Genomic DNA, 19,664 nt, shown 5'->3' with positions numbered 1-19,664 from the left:
AAGGTGGTGCTCTCCCCTACCCTGGGGGTCTTCAAGAAGAGGTTAGATGAGCATCTAGCTGGGGTCATCTAGACCCAGCACTCCTTTCTGCCAATGCAGGGGGTTGGACTCGATGATCTATTGAGGTCCCTTCCGACCCTAACATCTATGAATCTATGAATCTATGAGTGCTTCCAGCACAATGACACATGTTTTTATACATTAGTGATTTGAATGGGTCCCAAGTCTGATCACGACCTACATGAGATGCTTAGTATTTTGCAAGGTTGTGCTTAAAATGTTTTTTAAAATAAGGTTAACTGTGGCAGGGGAGGGAGTGTGATTTTTCTATGAAATATATCAATGATGGTCCCTTTGCAGGTTGGCAGTAAATATTGGACCTGGCGCTACGCATCTGAATGCATCCTAATGCAAAACACAGAGTGCAGTTTGTGGGTTTTAGAGACATGTCTAAGAATATGCAAATTTCTGTGAAGCAAAGACTCATCATAAAAAGGCAATACAAGCACTAATGAAAAGTCCTGCAGTTAAGAGAGTTCCCCAAGTAAAATACTATCTTTTAAAAATTGTAAATAGTTTTCAATTTTATTATTGACTATATTCATCTAACCAAGGTGGCTGTTTCTATCTCTACTCATGCTCAGAAGAAAGTAGTATGTCAAGCTATGTGTCTAAATCCTCTGGACTCCTAAATCCCCTAAAAATGCTTTTGAAAACCCCAACTTCGTATTTTTTTGTTTTGGACTTGATGAATCAGTTGGAAGAGCCTTTGGTCAGCTTTCAACTCAACCAGGGCCTAATTCTCATTTAGCCTAAAAGTTCTTTACACCTCTGACAGGGAAAGGGGTAGGCCTGTGCAAATAGGGAAGTATTCAATTCGGATTCGTCCAACTCAAAGGACAGTGATTTGATTTGGAGATTTAGATCACTGTCCTAAATCAATTTGGCTGAATCAGCTTCAGAAGATTTAGTGCTGATTTGGAGAGATTCAGTGATTTGGATTGGCTGGGGAGATGCAGGCATAGCCGGGCACCTACAGGTTTTCCTGCAGCTCCTCTAGCTGTGCCTTCCTCTCCCCAGGTGGGGGGAGCCACAGGAGAAGCCCCCATGGCTGTCCTGCCCAGCACCAGGCTGGTCCTGGCACTTTAAAAAAAAAAGCAAAAAAAAAAAAAAAAAAGCCCTATACTCACTGGCTGCCGCAGCGGCAATTGGGGCCTCTGAGCACTCGTGGCAGAGCCCCCCTGTGCAGCCCCTACTCCCCGAACATCCCCCCACCCGGCCCCGCCCCTGATGGCCCCCCTGCCTGGCCCCAGCAATCCATGAATAAAGAAAAAAACCCCAAACTTGCACCCACTGGCTGTAGCAGGGGCTGTGGGGGCTCTGGGGCCATGTGGCAGAGCGTCCCACACAGCCCCCACTCCCTGATCTCCTCCCCAGCTAGCCCTGTCCCTGGATGCCCCACCTGGCCCCAGCATCCTGGCAATGAAAAAAAAAAGCCCTGCACTCACTGGCAGCAGCACCAGTGATTGGGGCTCCTGGGGTGCTCGTAGCAGAGCTCCCCCATGCAGCATGGGGCAGTGGGGGGCAACAGGGATCACCTCCCCGACTGGCACCCATGTGGCAGCTGCCCCATGGCGCGGGTGCAGCATGCTCAGCAGGGTGCTGCACACTATCTGGGAGCTGGGGCTGCTTGGGTTGAGCTTTGCCAGGCTCCAGCTGACATGTGGAGCCACCCCAGCTCCCAGACAGTGTGCAGTGCCCTGCCAAGCCATGCTGTACCCGCGCCATAAGGCAGCTGCTGCACAGGTGCAAGGCTGGGGGGGGCCATCCCCACTGCTCCCCACTGCCCCGTAATGTGTGGGGGGGCTCCCTCAAAGGCCCCAATCTCTGCTGCCAGAGCCAGTGAGTTTAGGACTTTTTCTTCTTTTTTTTTTTTTAAAGTGCCAGAGTCTGGGGCCTGGCAGGGGATGGGACCAGGCAGGGCAGCCAGGGGGCTTCTCCTGTGGCTCCCCTGGCTGTGCCTGCCTCTGCCCCAGTGTGGGGAGCAGCAGGGGCTGTGCCCTGCAGCTGCTTGCCCCCTTCTGACTGGAGTGAGTGGAGCCCCTGCTCCCAGCGCTGCCACACTCACATCCTGCAACCTATCGCCCCCCTGCCCAAGTAAGCTTGTCCCTCGCCCCACAGCCCCAACAGATTTACCAGCTGATGGCAGCTTCCTATTTAGTCTATGGCTGAATCTCCAAATCAGCTGAATCTTTTCCAAAGCTTTTCTGAATTGATTTGGATGCTTCAAATTGATTTGGAGCTTTTACTTGGTCTCCTGATTCGATTCGGATTTGGAGATTTGGTCCCTGAATCAGGCTGAATCTCCTCTGAATTGAACAGCTCCCAAAGCTTTGCACAGCCCTAGAAAGGGGCCCTAATGGAAGTATAAATACAATGCCATGATTATAGCATAAGAATTCCTGTGAATAGCTGATATTCCATGAGGGCAAGCCATTACCTTTACTACATTAGAGGCATGTTTCTAAACATTTGGTATGTTTTGTGGGTTGGTTGCCTAGTAAATGGTTGGCCATTTACTGAGAAAGGTCTTGTAATTAAACAGAAACTGAAGAGCTTGGGCTTGTTTAACTTCTGCCCAATGTTGCTGGGGACTCAGGTGATAGCAAACTATAATTGTTGTGCTTTCTTCAGTTAGGTAACTGGATTTTTTATGTGCCCACCCACTTTAATCCAATAAAGCCCCAGAACCTCATACAACCATAACAAAGCCTTCCAGCTTCTGAGTAAAAGCCACAAGAAATGATGAACACCTCTCCTTACAGTTCTTCAGGATGCTTTCTGAGATAGGACATTTCACTTGTAGGCTTCCCAGACCATAGCCATTTTAAGAATATGGCTCTAATCACCTGAGATTTTGAAAAATGGCAACTAATTCTGAGTGCCTCCATTTTTGTGTAAGGTACCTATAAAAAAGGGGAGCTTATTTTTTTCAGAGGGCACGTGTTCAGCTCTTTCCAAAAAACAGTTCCATAAATGGGTCTCAATTTAAGCACCAAAAAGAGGCATGAAACATTTCCAGTCAGTTCTGGAAATCTTGGCCATTGTCCTTAAGCATCTCCATATTGTCAGAAGTATTTTCTTCATTCAAGCAAACTCTTCAGATGCCTTAGTTTAGTGAGCCATTTGGCTGAATGTGTCTTGTGCTAGCTAAGAAAAAATAATTCAGAATAAAGCCCTATCAAGGTTTGGGGGTTAACAAGTTTACATTTTTAATCAATTGGCAAAAACGAAACAAAACAAAAAAACCCCAACCTGTTAATGTCTTGAGACCTAACTTTAATCATAGAACTGACAAAATTTTTTTTTTTATCATTCTTTGTTAAATCTACAATTTGACAAATAGCACTTAACCATCTGCACTGGTGGTTGAACTGTGCTTAAATTAATCACTGAAATATATCCTCAGTTTGAAGAATCATCTCTGCTCAGCATGGTACTTAAGTACATGCTTAACTTTCTGCATATCCATAAGAACTTTTTAAAACTTTATTCTTATTCTTTCCATCAATCCTACCCAGGTTATAGGCTAAATGGTATGACTGAATGGTGGGGACATTTAATTAATCCACCATTATGCTCTAAAAGTTTGATGAATGAAGGTGCTAATAAAACATATTTTATAAAATCTGCTAGCTATTTTCTGTATTGTGTGAAATGCTTCTTGTTTCTACCTTTTTAATAACAGAGTGGATTAGGGTCAGTATTGCCTGTTAGTTGTCTAGCTAACATTTTCCTGCTTTATTAGCTGAGTGATAGAGGTTTTTGTTTGTTTTTTTTTTACCAATAGCTTTGTCTCAAGTAATTTCTCATGAAAGTCCCACCTGATTTCAGCTATATTAAAGCAAGTTGGATGTCACTGCTCCTGCCCTGTTTTTTAGTTTATTAATTTCCATTTAATATATTTTTCATAGTAATTGGGTAATAATCTTTCCCAGGTTGGTCCTTCTTTCTCCCAGCAGCAGCAGAAATGCACTGGGAGAAAGGATGCTCAGGAGTAGATTGATTGGAAATATGGGAAGCGCTGTGCTCTGCCTGATGAAGGGATTTTTACTTCTTATTCCAGTTGCAAAATGATTGACATATATGCCAAGGAAGCAGCAATTTCTGCAGAAAGTTACCTTAGGGATGAGCACCTGGATCACTGAACTATTTTTAAGAATAAAAGCAAACTCATATAATTTAATTTGGATCCTCTAACCATTGTATACCACATAATTCAAATTCCAAATATTTTTAATTGCCTGCTTATAATAGCTTTCAAGTACAGATATCTGTAGAAATCTCTCCATCCTTTTTTGGATTAAATGTATTATCAAGGTCTCCTGCTTTTCAATACATGCATCCTCTCTGGGTGTTTTTTCCTAATGGTGAAAAATATTTGGGATGTGTTTTCAAGGCCACATATGGCACTACGTACCCAATTCCTGTTGATTTATATGTATTCCACTGACTTTCAATGGGAGCTAGCTACATTGCTGCCAATTTTGCTTTAGAAAATCTCTCTCTTAAATTTGGAGTTAGCAAAACTGATCCCTTATATCTGCAGATTTCCTATTTCTACCTGGAGCATTTCAATAGCACTCAGTCAATCTGCTTGTAAAACCTAAAGGAAAAGATCAAGTGTCTGCCTTTCGTGGATCCATAACTAAAAGTAAAGAAAAGCTTGTATTATACTGAAAGGTCCGTTGTGCAGACACTGTTTGAGCAATTGTATGAGCTTAGGCTTAAGAGAGACATTTGATAGTGTTCTGAAATTCAAGGGAAAACGCTGATCTACTGTAGCTCAACACACCATAATTAGGTTCTTACAACCAAAATGGTGACTGAGAATGTTTTTCAGCAGTCACACTAGTATTTTGCAGACTGTTATCATATGCTCAACTGATGGATGAAGTTGTAAATTAGCTCAAGTGGAATCTTTGTCCTCTAGAACTACAACAGTAGAGAATTAAAATTAGCAGAGTTTGCAGCAAGTTTTAACCTTTTATTAAAATGGAACTTTTCCTCTACATATTTCTGTTGAGCAAAAAACCTACTTTTGCTGAATAGTTGTAATTTTTTCTTAATAATTTGCATATAATAAATCTCAACAGAGTCATGGAAGTTATGGAGCTTGTTGTAGAAGTGCGTTAGCAGCACCACTTTACAAAAGTTCACATTAAATTATGTGTTAGAATATGTTTTGTCAGGCTTAGAGATGCAAAGTTGAAACATAAAAACAAAAATAGAGTATGAATGGAGTATAACATGTTTGAATTTCCCCTTCATATTTTTTCTCCACAGGGAGAGAAATTACTTGCCAGACTGAATAGCTGTTCCACTAAAGTCATCTAAAAACATGCATAAAGATACCAGGATATTTGGTGAAATTTGGTGTTTCCATTTTTTTTTACGTTCTAAAGTATTTTTCTTATTGTCTTAATCTAGTAATTCTTCAAAGAAAATTTAAATCAAAGCAAACCATTTTTCCTAAGGAGTTCTTGTACTGTGCACATATTTTTTTATCTTGCACTACATATGCAAATACCTAACTTTATGAACATGAATACTCTTACAAAGTCAGTGCTACTATTCATATGTATAAACATAATCTCTTATATTGAACTTGACAAGATAGAATCCCCCAGGAATGTTAAAAATGCATGAATGACTTATGTTTAAAAAATAAGAACAAGAGCACACACAAAGCCACAACAAATGTCTAAAAATTCATATTAATACATGTACAAAGTCATCACTGGTAGTATGGAGGTAAGTGCACAAAATCAGCACAATGTTATCCATGCTATCAGAACATGCTCACAGCCTCAGTTGTGCATTCATTTGTATATGTGAGCAATGTGAGTAGTTCTACTGAATTATTACACACATTTACAGTATTGAGACCAACAATGGTACCAGTGCTTTAAAAGGACATATCTTGGTTCCCGTAAATACAGCATCAGAATGTCAAAAATACATAATAAAATCCCTTAAGAGAAATTTCTGAACATGGAACAGACACTTAAGATATGCTCTGCTAGGAGTGGGGTGAAATTACAGAAGGATTTATGGAAAATATTAATTGGACTATGTCATCATGTGTGTTATGCCTACTGTTCTTACTACCTTGTTATTGGCATGTGAATATTTGCTAACCCAGTTTAAGAAATACTGATGCTATGATCTCACCTCAGGATTATTCTGCAGCAGATTTTTATTGGTGTTTGTTAACTGCTTAAGTGGAATCAGATCTTCTTTAATCTATTTTTAAAGAATTTCTGTATTTAACTTGACCTATTTGAAACCCATAAAGACACATAAGAAGGTAGCCCAAGAAGTTGATATCAGAGGGTAGGTAACTAGGGAGTGCTTGGGTTCTATGACTGAGTGTTTGTATGGACCAATAGTTAGACAAAAATGTTATTTTCTGACAAATCCTGAATATTTTTCTTTCTTGCATAAAGCTCTAGAAAGAAACCAGCATTTATGCATGTTTATTTTGCATAAAAACAACATCTTACTCTAGCATTGAAAGATCAATGGTATTGCCAAGGACCATTCCATTCACATGAAGATAAATAAAATGTTAACATTTAAAAAAATACATGTAAATATGCAAACAACCAGTATCCAGATTTTAAAATTCCACACCAGTGTTCCATATCCATAGATTAATTTAAATAATAATTAAATGTTGCCCTTACCTTTTAACGTACAGAATTTGACTATTTTTCTGGGTAGTTAGCTTCCAGATGCTGATAATTCTAAAAACATACATACATGCATCCATACACACACTTTCTGTCTTTTGATTTTTGTCTTTTTCTCATACATGCTACCCAGAATATGAAACTCAGACAGCTCAGTTCATGTTTCATGTTCAAGTAGGGCTGGAATTTAGCAAAGACAACTTCTGAGAGACTTTTTTAGGAGTGACCCTTTGGGACACATAATTCTTAGTCAGCCCATGTCATTATTATCATTTGCCTCACTGGTGACTGATTTACTGTTCTCTTTCTTACTAATCCCTTTTGTGAGGAAAATTTAAACATAGTTTTTATGGATGGGGAGGAGGAAACCAACCCCACGGAAACCCATTTCCTCCCCTTTCTGTTACCCCTTCTCTTTTTTTCTTTCGTGTAATTACTATGTAGGAAGAGTATATTGCAAAATGTTGGGTGAAGTGACTCATATCCTGGGTTCGCCAGGCACACCTCATCTTTGTATTTTTTTACACCCACAACTAAATACAATCTTATTAAGAATGATAAATTATATGACGGGTTTCAAACCTGCCATTTGAGAAACAGAGATGTTTCATGTTAATGTGTAAATAGGTCAGGGTTAAAAAAAGACAACAACAAAACCCATATTACTTATCTGGAAATTCTCACTAGCTCTGTGCTCATTTTGAGCAGCTTAGATGAAATTGTTGCTCCTGCCTTTTCAGAGAGAGAAATCAAACAAGCTCCACAGACTTCTTATCAGTCTGTCTAGGTTTGTATACTAAGCCCACCTACCCAGAATCTGATCACTTTGAAGATTATAGCAGTAGATAACAGAAGCTCTTTTGTATTCTGCAAAGGTTCTAGATCTTTTCATATGTTTATAACATTTCAAGGTTCTAATTTGTCATGCTGTAAAGGAATTTTTGTTACTCTAAATTAGCAAAAGCTGCATTTTCATAATGAAATATCTTAACTTTGGGAAAAATCCATATATTTTATATTTCATTCCTGTTAAGAGAGAAATTGTTATGGGTTTCATTAAAACTGAAATGCTACTTTGCTGTTGTAAAGGCTGCATAGCCCCTTCTGAATAAAGATCAGCTCTTCCAAAGTGCCTAAAATCCATATGCTTAATCAGATTGCCCTGAAACTTGGTGTACTTCATAAATTGCCAGGTTAGGAACAGTCCTTCAAAACTGGAGTAATTTGAGAGCAGACTTCCCCTCCCAAACCCCTAACAGCTTTTTTTTCTTAAGGCAGGCAGATTCTATCACTTTTTAAAATTATTATTATTTGTTTTAGTCATATCTTTTGCACATTTTTTCCATGTCTATGGAAGTTCTTGTCCTTCCTTAACATCAAATCTTCTTTCAGGCTCTAGGACAAATGCCCTCCTATGTATGACGAAATGAACACTTTGAAGTATTAAAAAATAACAAAATGAAGTTAGCACCGTTCCTGCTTGCCTGGTGTCAAACTTTCACAAATCCAGCACACAGTAACCACTGTACTGCTGAAACAACCTTCAGTCAATTATACATCATACATGTTTGGCTAAAAATAAATCAGATAATGGAAACTTCTTCCTGTCACTCATATTTCTTTTTTAATTTCAGGCATCATAAACATTCTTTGCTTATTCCTAAGGTTTGTCTGCATCATTCCCTGTTATTTTCCTTGAGGAGCTGATAACCTAGACATTGGCTACTAAGCTGACCTAATTCTCATGTGTTGAGGACTAGACTTTATTTAATCAATTTTTTTCAACATAGTCTTTTGAAATATAAAAGAAAATAAGCATGAAACCTTCAGGCATTACTATACTGCTTCCTCCTCCCAGCCAGGTTCACTTGTTGCCATAATAGCTCCACACTTTTAAAATGTCACTTATGAAACCTGACCACAGCTTCTGCCAGAGCATAAACACTTCTAGATAACAATAGAAGCTCAGCTCGTTTTTGTCTACAGACTGTGACTGAAGAGAGGCTAGTACAAGCAGACAGTGTTTTCATTCATACCTTTTACTTTCTCCAGCCACTGTGAAAGCTAACCTGGAGAGAAAAGAGAAGGATTTTTGGAAATGGGGTGATTAGTCTAGTTGTGGGCTTTCTCTTGAATTTGGTATTCAAGGCATGTAGCATAAGCTATGACAATGCTAGGGTTAAAATCTGTTTTAATACACGTCAGCTAATACATTTCAAACCCCTTGTGTAGACAAGCAGTTAGAGCTACCATTTTGTCCAGGTGTCAGTGATTTAAAAAAAAGGTGTTGAATAAGGGAACATTTGTTGTAATTCATTCACACAAGGGAACAAAACTAATGTTGAATATGCAGCTTGAATTCTGTCACGTCCTGGCTTTGCAACCCTCTCATTCCTTTCAGGTACATTTTAGGCACAGACAGAAGTGACAGTTTTTGCCTGATCTGGCCCCTGAAAGTGCTCTACAGCCATGACCAAAGAAATGCATGACTGCAGAGCACTTTAAAAGGGCCCAATCCCACCAAAATCTGAACCCTCATTGCATAAGGGGTCAGATGAAGATGCTGCCAAACAGAGCATCGTCAGTAACTTGTGGCTGTATGCAGAGTTGGGCTGACTGCAGCTCATCCCTGCTCCAGTGCTGTATTCAGAATGGGGGGAGGGGGGAGAGGGAGTAGAGGGAGTTTGGTCTGGGTTTGTTTCAGTTCAGGGTAAGGAGGGGGTTTCCAATCCATCTGCAGGGACAGGGGCTCCAATCCACCTGCCCCTCCCTCCAACACTGGCTGGGGGCCCCCCAGAATGAGCTCCCTCCACTCCCTTTCCCCCACCTTTCTTAAAACAGCACTGGAGCTGGAAGGGAGGAAGGGGGAGAAGAGATATTGCTAAGGGAGACCTGCTTCAGACACGCAGCCAGCAGCTGGATTCTCCAACACCCCGGGACCCAACAGTGAATTTCTGTTGGGTCCAGGGGATTGTTGTTACTCATAGAGCACCCTGCAAATCTCTATGAGTTACAGTGGGGAGCTGCTCTTCTGTTCGTGCCCTTTATATGGACTGATCTAATTCAGGTTCACTTCTGTGTGGCCTCACAGAAATGATGTCTATGTGTTTATCATTTCTCAGCTTGATGGTTTCTTATTACGCTTGCCCCTCTGTCACCAGTTTCTCTCTCATAATCATCTGTTAATGAACAGTAGGAATTTTATCAGCACAAGGGCAGTGTCACACCTCCTCTTTTTTACCTTTTTCTTCCTGTAGGCCAGGGTATAGACACTGCCACCTGAGGGGGACACTGATGACAATGAATCTCAGGAGTCAGATGACCAAGGTAATAAAGTTCTCATGGATTCTTTCCAACAGAGAGTGCTGAATAAGCTGGATGGCTTTGCTCTCATAATATAGTCAGTGATCTGCTGGAGCATGAGGGAGGCAGCTGTGCTATATGAATTATTTCTAACTCTGAGGGGCCTGCTGTGCAATAGTCAGGAAGCTGCTGAAGAAAGAAGAGTTCATACTTAGCTTGAAGATTCATTGCTTTTACTTTTTCCTTTCTCTAGGCAACCCATTATCTTATCTGGAGACAGAATAGAATGAATTTCTGGGATTAGATAAGGAAAGTAGCACTAACACATGAAAGAGAAAGTGTCTTGACTGACATGATATAAAACATTTATGTAGGTAAGTAAACCACGGTAGGGATATTTACTAGCTAGCAAAAGTTAAAATACTCACTCTGTCTGTACTAGGGTTTTCACATGTTAGTTAACATAGTTTAGCAATGTCAGGGCCCTAAGGTTAGGACAGGAACACTTGAGAGAGTTCAATGTCTCCTTGGTTCTTTCTGCAGGAACACTTCTATCAATAAATTAGGGGTCTCAGAACATTTATAAGACGAGAGATCAACATGGGAAATGGAAGATTCATTATTGCATGTGGGGTTTTAATCCAAAAGTTTGAGATCAGGCTGTATGTTCTCAAGTTCTATTTCAAAATGGGCTGTTGCACTTCAGTGGTCTAGACAGTACTGTGAGCACTGCAGCTGGGTAGTTACAGTAGTGTAGTTTTCCTAACATGGGAAAGGCCCCTGATTCAAAACCAAGGCAGGAATAATTGCATATTTATTAATGCTTTATGTTTTAAATGTACCTCAATTTTTGCAGTTCCTTTCTGACCCACATCCTAATAGCTATAAACAATATCTTTACAAATTGCCACATCTGCAAAGGCCATTTGGAGCAAAATCAGAACTGTAAGTCAGCTTCTAAGGTTTGTAAATGGAGTCCAGATTAAGGCACTGACCAAAACAACTGCTGTAGGATGTTTTACTTGGTAAGAGAAAGATGTCTCCATTCTTTTATTTAACTTTTAAATTCCCTGTGTGTTATCCATTCTAATTTGTTCTTGTATATACAGTAAAACAATGTATAGCAACAGAAACTAATCTAGCCACTGGCGGTAATATTTGAACACTCATGGCACACGGGCCAGGTCCCGGAGGACTGGAAAAGGGCCAATGTGGTCCCCATTTTCAAGAAGGGGAGGAAGGAGGACCCGGGCAACTATAGGCCAGTCAGTCTCACCTCCATCCTAGGCAAAGTCTTCGAAAAAATTATCAAGGCTCACATTTGCGAGAGCCTGGCAGGAAAAATTATGCAGAGGGGAAACCAGCACGGGTTCGTAGCAGGTAGATCATGCCTGACTAATCTAGTCTCTTTTTATGACCAGGTTACAAAACGCCTGGATGCAGCAGTAGGGGTTGATGTTGTATACTTAGACTTCAGGAAGACCTTTGATACGGTATCCCACACCATACTGGTAAACAAGTTAAGAGGCTGTGACTTGGATGACTACACAGTCTGGTGGATGGTGAATTGGCTACAGAGTCGCACCCAGAGAGTTGTAGTGGGTGGGTCGGTATCGACCTGGAAGGGTGTGGGCAGTGGGGTCCCGCAGGGCTCGGTCCTTGGACTGATAATCTTCAATATCTTCATCAGTGACTTGGACAAGGGAGTGAAGTGTACTCTGTCCAAGTTTGCAGATGACACAAAACTGTGGGGAGAAGTGGACACGCCGGGGGGCAGGGAATAACTACAAGCAGACCTGGACAGGTTGGACATATGGGCAGAAAACAACAGAATGCAATTCAACAAGGAGAAATGCAAAGTGTTGCACCTAGGGAGGAAAAATGTCCAGCATACCTACTGCCTAGGGAATGACCTGCTTGGTGGAACAGAAGCGGAAAGAGATCTTGGAGTCCTAGTGAACTCCAAGATGAACATGAGTCAGCAGTGTGACGAAGCCATCAGAAAAGCTAATGGCACTTTATCGTGCATCATCAGATGCATGACGAACAGATCCAAGGAGGTGATACTTCCCTTCTATCGGGCGCTGGTCAGACCGCAGTTGGAATACTGCATGCAGTTTTGGGCGCCACACTTCAAGAGGGATGTGGATAACCTGGAGAGGGTCCAGAGAAGGGCCACTTGTATGGTTATGGGCTTGCAGGCCAAGCCCTATGAGGAGAGACTGGGGCACCTGGACCTTTTCAGCCTCCGCAAGAGAAGGTTGAGAGGTGACCTTGTGGCTGCCTATAAGTTCATCACGGGGGCACAGAAGGGAATTGGTGAGGTTTTATTCACCAAGGCGCCCCCGGGGGTTACAAGAAATAATGGCCACAAGCTAGCAGAGAGCAGATTTAGACTAGACATTAGGAAGAACTTCTTCACAGTTAGAGTAGCCAAGGTCTGGAATGGGCTCCCAAGGGAGGTGGTGCTCTCCCCTACCCTGGGGGTCTTCAAGAGGAGGTTAGATAAGCAACTAGCTGGGGTCATCTGAACCCAGCACTCTTTCCTGCCTATGCAGGGGGGCGGACTCGATGATCTATTGAGGTCCCTTCCGACCCTAGCATCTATGAATCTAGATTTCCCTTTGAACAGGACCACATGATTCATGAATGCATATTGCCAAAAAATTTGCTGCTGGTGTGTGTAGAAGGTGGGTGGGTAAAGAAGGCTGTAATACACATTTTTTTTTGCTTTATTTCTTGAGCAAATTGCTCAGTAAATAGTAAATGCATTTCGGTTTTATCAAAGGAAAAGTCATTAATAAAAAAGTCCAGCAAAAGGATGTTTTTGTGAAAGAAGCTGAAATGAAAGAAGACAGAAATTAGTATTTTAGGAGCATGAGAAACATTTTTTTTAATCTAGTTTTAGAGGACAGACCTATTGGGTCAGTCATTCTGCTCATATCACTTGTGGCCAATTTAGCGAGGTGGGTGCATTCTAGATCCTGAGGGACAGCACATATTTTTTGTCATCTGTGTAACAAATATAACATATTTGACTACTCATCCTTTCTCATTTCCAGCATTTCCTTAGGCCCCTCGCAGACATTACACTTAAGATGTGATTAAACAGTTAATCATGTCTTAAGTAGTAACCTGGCTACATACTCAGGCAGTTAATGGTGTGTTAAAACAGGGAATAAGCCATGCAATTATTACATGTTCCCATTGCACCTGAACACGTGACTGGTGTGCTCCCAGCCTCAAGAGTGCCAGTCCACTGACTGATAGTCCCAGCCTCAGAAGTGAACTAACTAATGAACTGCCTGTTCTGGTAAAGAGTCGTTGGTTTTTTTTCCACGTCTGTGAGCAGCCTAAGTGCTCTAAAATACACATGACTATTTGTATTGTTTTTGACATTTGGTATGATCTCCAGAGGGGCAAGGTAGGGCTTAGTAGTCCAAGTTTCAGATCATCTGAATTTGTTTCCCAGGATATATAGCCTCCCCTATGTAGCAAATCTACATGTTAACTACAACCGCTTAAATGATAAATAACTCTTCCAGAAACGTTTGTGTTACTGTTCTAAGAACCATTATATTAATTGACAGCATTCTTAGGTTAACAGAGAGGTCTGGTTGTCTGCTGGCACATCATATCCTTCCAGAAAATTGAATTCAGCAGAACTCAGACTTCCATAAATGAGCAAATGGAGAGAGAACTTGCACACCCATACTCTTAACATTGTCTTCTTGAATGAATTCCCCCCTCTACTCCCAGAATACACATATTTACACTATGCTTTTGAACTGTACTGAGTAGAAGCTGCCTACACCTGCACTAAAGATAAGCAGCCTTCTCCATAGAAGGAACACTACACCAATGCCTCTTGTCAGCAAAAAGGTACATCTTCTCATTGACGTTTTCTGATTTTCAGAAGTCTGAGTTTTGCTGAGGGGCACAAGGAACCCCCAGACAGTCTTAGCTCTGGGGTATCTTATGTGTTTTTACTGCATATGTGAGTATGGTACCCTATATATACATCTTATGGTTTGTACAAAATGCACAATAGCCATAAATGGGTTATTGTGGTGGGGGTCTGCTATAGACCACAAGACCAGGAGGAAGTGGTGGATGAGGCTTTTTTCAAACAACTAGCAGAAGTTTCCTGATCACGAGCCCTGCTTCTCATGGGGGACTTCAATCACCCTGATATCTCCTGGGAGGGCAATACAGCAGTGCACAGGCAATCCAGGAAGTTTTTGGAGAGTACTGGGGACAACTTCCTGGTACAAGTGCTGGCGCAGCCAGTTAGGGGCCATGTTCTTCTTGACCTGCTGCTCACAAGCAGGGAAGAATTGGTGGGAAATGTAGTAGTACATGGTGACTTGGGCAGCAGTGACCACAAGAAGATTGAGTTCAGGATCCTGAGGAAAGGAAGAATGGAGAGCAGCAGAGTAAGGACCCTGGACCTAAGAAAAGCAGACTTTGACTTGCTATGGGAATTCATGGGAAGGATCCCCTGGGAAGCCAGTCTGAAGGGGAGAACTATAGATGATGCAGAAAAGGCTGAAGTGCGCAATGCCTTTTTGCCTCAGTCTTCAAAGGCAAGTTCAGCTCCCAGACTACTGCACTGGGCAGCACAGTTTGGGGAGAAGGTGAGCAGCCCTCAGTGCTAAAAGAACAGTTTAGGGACTACTTCCTGTAAAAGCTGGATGTGTACAAATCCATGGATCTGGATGGGATGCACCTGAGGGCTGAGGGAGTTGGCTGATATGATTGCAGAGCCATTGGCCATCATCTTTGAAAACTCATGGTGATTAGGAGAGGGCCCAGATAATTGGAAAATGGCAAACATAGTGCCCATATTTAAGGAAGGGGAGAAGAAAGATCCAGGGAACTACAGATTAGTCAGCCTCAGCTTAGTCCCTGGAAAAATCATGGAACAGGTCTTCCAAGAATCTATTTCTAAGCACTTGCAGGAGAAGAAGGTGATTAGGAACAGTCAGCATGCATTCACCATGGGCAAGTCATGCCTGACCAACCTGATTGCATTCTATGACAAAGTGACTGACTCTGTGGATGTGGGGAGACCAGTGGATATGGTGTACCTTGATTTTAGCAAGGCTTTTGATAAGGTCTCCCACAGCATTCTCACAGGCAAGCTAAGGAAGTGTTGGCTGGATGAAAGGACTGTAGAGTGGATAGAAAACTGGCTGGAGCATCAGGCTCAGAGAGTAGTTATCAATGGCTCACTGCATAGTTGGCAGTTGGTATCAAGTGGAGTGCCCCAGGGGTCGGTCCTGGGGCCAGTTTTGTTCAATGTCTTGATCAACGACCTGGAAGATGGCATAGAGTGCACTCTCAGCAAGTCTGCAGATGACACCAAGCTGGAGGGAGTAGTAGATATGCTAGAGGGTAGGGCTAGGATTCAGAGTGACCTAGACAAATTGGAGAATTGGGCCAAAAGGAATCTCATGAGGTTGAACAAGGACAAGTTCAAACAATCCCATGCACTGGTACAGGCTGGGGACTGACTGGCTGGGTAGCAGCTCTGCAGAAAAGGACCTGGGGGTTACAGTGGACAATAAGCTGAATATGAGCCAGCAGTGTGCCCTTGTTGCCAAGAAGATGAATGGCATACTGGGCTGCATTGGTAGGTGTGTAGCCAGTAGGTCAAGGGAAGTGATTTTTCTCCTCTGTTCAGCACTGGTGAGGCCACATCTAGAGTACTGTGATATCCTTTTTTCCCTCTGTGAGACAGAGGGGCCCGTGTGGAAGAAAAAGGGGTGGTAAGGTAGACTTGCCTAGGTGGGCAGGGTGTTGATCTGAGAAGGCTCTGGGGAGAGTTAACTGAGTAGCAGCCTGGGGCCAGGTGGGTGATAAACCCAGGGTTATTTCACTTATCAGCACAAGGGGCCATTTTTGAGAATTGGAGAAAGGTGCTTTTGGGGAAAGGGACAGTGTTTTTTTCTTTGCAGGTACCATAGACAGCTGGAGCAGAGGAAAGCTTCTCTTCCCTATGCAGGCTCTAGCAGAGAGCAGGACTTTCTGAAGCAGCAGGGCCAGCCATGGTTATTGTGTTGCCAGTGTGAAGGAGAGCTGATGTTTGTGTTAAACCTGTGTGCTCCTACTAAAATTCACTGGAGTTTCAAGGTTTAAGCTGGGGAGTTGTACTGAGGGTGTCTTTGATTCAATTTGTATAGAGTGTTTTAGTTCACTGATACCTGCCTTTGACAATTAGATTACTGATATCCTGTTCTGCTATTAACCTCATTCATATGTGGACTGTTTTGTAAACAATAAACTGTGTAAATAGTTAGACTGTATATACTCCAGTGTGTGGGAAAACCCCAAGAAAGCACTCCATGGGGAGGTGGCCCCAGCTGTAGGGGCTGGGAGGTTGACCAAGGCTATTTGGCGCCCCAGGACCCTGAATCCGGACATAGCACCGTGACTAGGGTTACACAGTAGAGCTGTGTGAAACTTCGTTCCCTGATTCAATTTGGTGGAGATTTGGCCCAATTTGGTGGCCAAATCTCCAAATCCAAAGCAAATCAGAGGACCCTTTAATCTCTCCAAATTGAATCGGAACCCTCTAAATCGATTTGGAGAGATTCAGAAAGATTCGGACATAGAGACAGCTTTAAATGTTTTTTCTACATATCTCTAGGTAGCAGGGGCTCATGAATTCTATGATGCTAGGGTGCATGGAGTGTCCCATTGAAGCACTGTGGGGCTCCCCAGTGCACTTGGCAGCAGACCCAGAAGTGGACCAGAAGCACTTCCAGTCCAATTCCGGGTCTGCTGGGGTGTGCGCCGGGGGTGCCCCCTATGCCTTCGGTGACTGGCATCTCCTGGGTCTGGGAGGGGCATCCAGGGTCCTCCTGTAGCCAATTGCTGCCTCGGGAGGGCGCAGGGGTGGGGGCAGGGGCCCCCACACAGTCCCCGGCAGACCCAGAAGTGGATTGGAAGTACTTCCGATCTACTTCTGGGTTCGCTGCCAAGCATGTGGAGGGCCCCCCGCCCCGCACTCCTGTGGGACGCTCCACATGCCCCAGCACTGCAGTGATCATGAGCCGCATCTGCTACCTCAAGGTATGTAGAACAAACTTTTAAAGCTGTGTCTGTCTGTATTGCTGATTCTCTGAATCAGCATTGAATCTTCAGATTCAGATTCAGCTGAATCGAACCAGGGTCAGTGATCCAAATCAACTAATTGAATCACTGTTCCTGATTTGGGCCGAATCTGAATCAAATATGGCCCGCTTTGCATGCCCTTATTACACAGGTAAGAAAGGTACCCTTAAAGGAGAGGAAGCAGAGTTTGGTTGTAGGTAACTGGGAGGCAAATTGCAAGCAGATTGCCATGCTGTGTGAGGAACTTGCCTGGACCAGATACCAGATAAAAACTGTAGTCTATTTGAGGCCTCCTATGGGAAGGTGGCTGCTGAGTTACAAGGAGTTCTTAAGTAGGTGTTAGGGCAAGCTGCTGCAGCTGGGATCTGTGTGGAAGACAGAACTCAAAGTAGATTGATATAGCTGAAAGTTTGATGGTTCTTTTGACTTGGGTTGGATTTCAACTCGGAAATTCCATTATCCCTGGTGGAGATTAAAATCTCTGTGAATTAGCCAGAGGGCCAAACCACATTCATAACTCGTGAACTGAAAGTTTCACCAAGGAAACTAAAGTGGTTCTGATGCCATGCGAATTGTGTAGGGATAATTCTTGTAGCATTTTACAGTATCACATGTGGCTCTATAATTAAGGTTGCTTGATGCTTCCTTTTTTAAGACATTTTTTTTCTTTATTTTCTTTTCTTATTTGCTTAGCCAGGCCTGTCATAGGAAAGGGACTGGGAAAAAGAATAGGGGATGAGTGGTGGGGCAGAGGCAGATTGAATGAATAATGAATCAGGCAGGATGCATAGGATGGGGAGCTAGTGGAGGTAGGATAACGGAAGGTGGTACCTGGAGACAAAGTTGAAAGGAAGAAATCATGTAAGTGTTGTCTCTGGATCCTTTGCATCCTTTATTACAGAATTTGTAGGTGTGTAATGAATAATCCAGAGACTACAGGAAGAGAAGGGGTGGCTTTATGGTGAGGGCAGCTGGATACTGCCACTTAGTTCTTGCATAGTGCAACGCATTTCATTTAAATCAAACTTTACATGGGTGGTCATCCATTGTATGCTCCCTGTTTTGGGGGGCCTGACTTGAGACCTTGGACTCTGAAAAACCCAATAACCCACTTCTAAGTATTTTAAACTGAGAACCCAAAATTGGATATTATTTACTTACTTTTTTTGTGTTTTAACAACCTGTAAAATAACAACAAAAATCCCTGTTCATTCCATAGGTGTGTGTGAAAGCAATTCATTAATACCTGTAAAGCACCTAGATATTTTAGTTATGATTTCCCTAGAAAAGCCAGTGAGGAAGCTAAGAATTCAGTCTTCTGAGTGTGGTCTGTAGAGAAAAAGGCAAGGTCCACACATTGGACATTTAGTTTTCTCCTTGTTGGTCAATATCCGCTTATTAATTTAATGCTGTCCTTATTGTGCCTTATTGTGTGCTGAATGAGGTCCTGTTGAAAAAAACGTGGTCTATAACAAAAGACTGTGTGGAGAGGGTACCTTAACTTGGGCTAGAATGGATCCTGGTGAAACGATGTTGAGAAGCTTACAGTGCCACTGCCTCTGATATTTTGGTTCTAGGGGTGTTATGTTTAGGAATTTAGTTTCCAGGGTTGTCAGTCTTCTAGCCTTCACTAGTATATACATATATTTGCACTTTTTAAAAAATAAAATGATTACTAACAGCAAATAGCATCCAGTTACTTAGAAGTAAGATTTCAGTGTGGCTTTCATCCATCCACCACAGTGTACTGAGAAATGTGGAAAAGCACTTTCTAGCCATGGACACGGGTCTATGCCAAGAAGAATTGTACCTGCACAACTGCTACAGCTATGCAAATGTACAATCATTATAGCTGTCTACAGTTTGGTTCTAGACTACACTGTACTCCATTTATATGCACATTAGATAAGTGCTTAATTACATAAGACAATACCAGTTGTAATTTGTCACCAATTACAGTGTGACAGACTCTGATGGTCTGCATATTGATTAAGTGCATGGGGACTCTTAACCCTACTGTCTACTTTATAGTATTTTTATACTCTCTGGGCATGTCTACATGTGTGCTTTAGTATGTATTAGCCTATTTCAATGTGTATTTAAAAAACCATGCTATTTAGCTAATGCACATTAAAGCATGCCTTAAACCATGGGTGTGTGTACACAAGTGGAGGCTGCTCTGACACACTGTAATTATAGCTGTAATTGATTAATTGAGTCTGCTGGAACATGGCAATTATTGCACTCCAGCAGCCTCCTGTGTCTTGTGTATCAGCATCCCCATGCTTAAAATGGTGGTGAGCTTGAATTAAAGCTTGTCAAAGGAGCTATAGTTCAAGCATCTCTACTGCCATTTTTAAGTGTGGGGATGCTGATACACGAGACACTGTGGCGCTTTAATTTGAATGGCTGTTAAATTAAAGCGTCAACTCTGATTCCCAGAGCATGTGTAAAAGTACTCCATGCTCTTTAGCTAATGTGCATTTA

At 42.3% G+C, this 19,664-nt stretch overlaps 1 protein-coding gene across 10 annotated transcripts in view; it reads right to left on the bottom strand.

Annotated features, from left to right (window-relative positions):
• Positions 1 to 7,018, bottom strand: part of LOC109281489 (uncharacterized) — a 74,707-nt gene extending 67,689 nt beyond the window's left edge. For 9 of the 10 annotated variants that reach the window (XR_002088144.2, XR_009460949.1, XR_009460947.1 and 6 more), the window contains exon 1: positions 6,750 to 7,018. The gene's annotated coding sequence lies outside the window, so the exon portion shown is untranslated. The remainder of the gene's footprint in view (positions 1 to 6,749) is intronic. The other variant, XR_009460948.1, reaches the window with a different exon arrangement.
• Between the last annotated feature and the right edge of the window lie 12,646 nt (positions 7,019 to 19,664).

Source organism: Alligator mississippiensis, chromosome 3, assembly GCF_030867095.1.
Source record: "Alligator mississippiensis isolate rAllMis1 chromosome 3, rAllMis1, whole genome shotgun sequence".
Taxonomy (NCBI): domain Eukaryota; kingdom Metazoa; phylum Chordata; order Crocodylia; family Alligatoridae; genus Alligator; species Alligator mississippiensis.
This window is presented reverse-complemented; position numbering and strand designations above follow the sequence as displayed.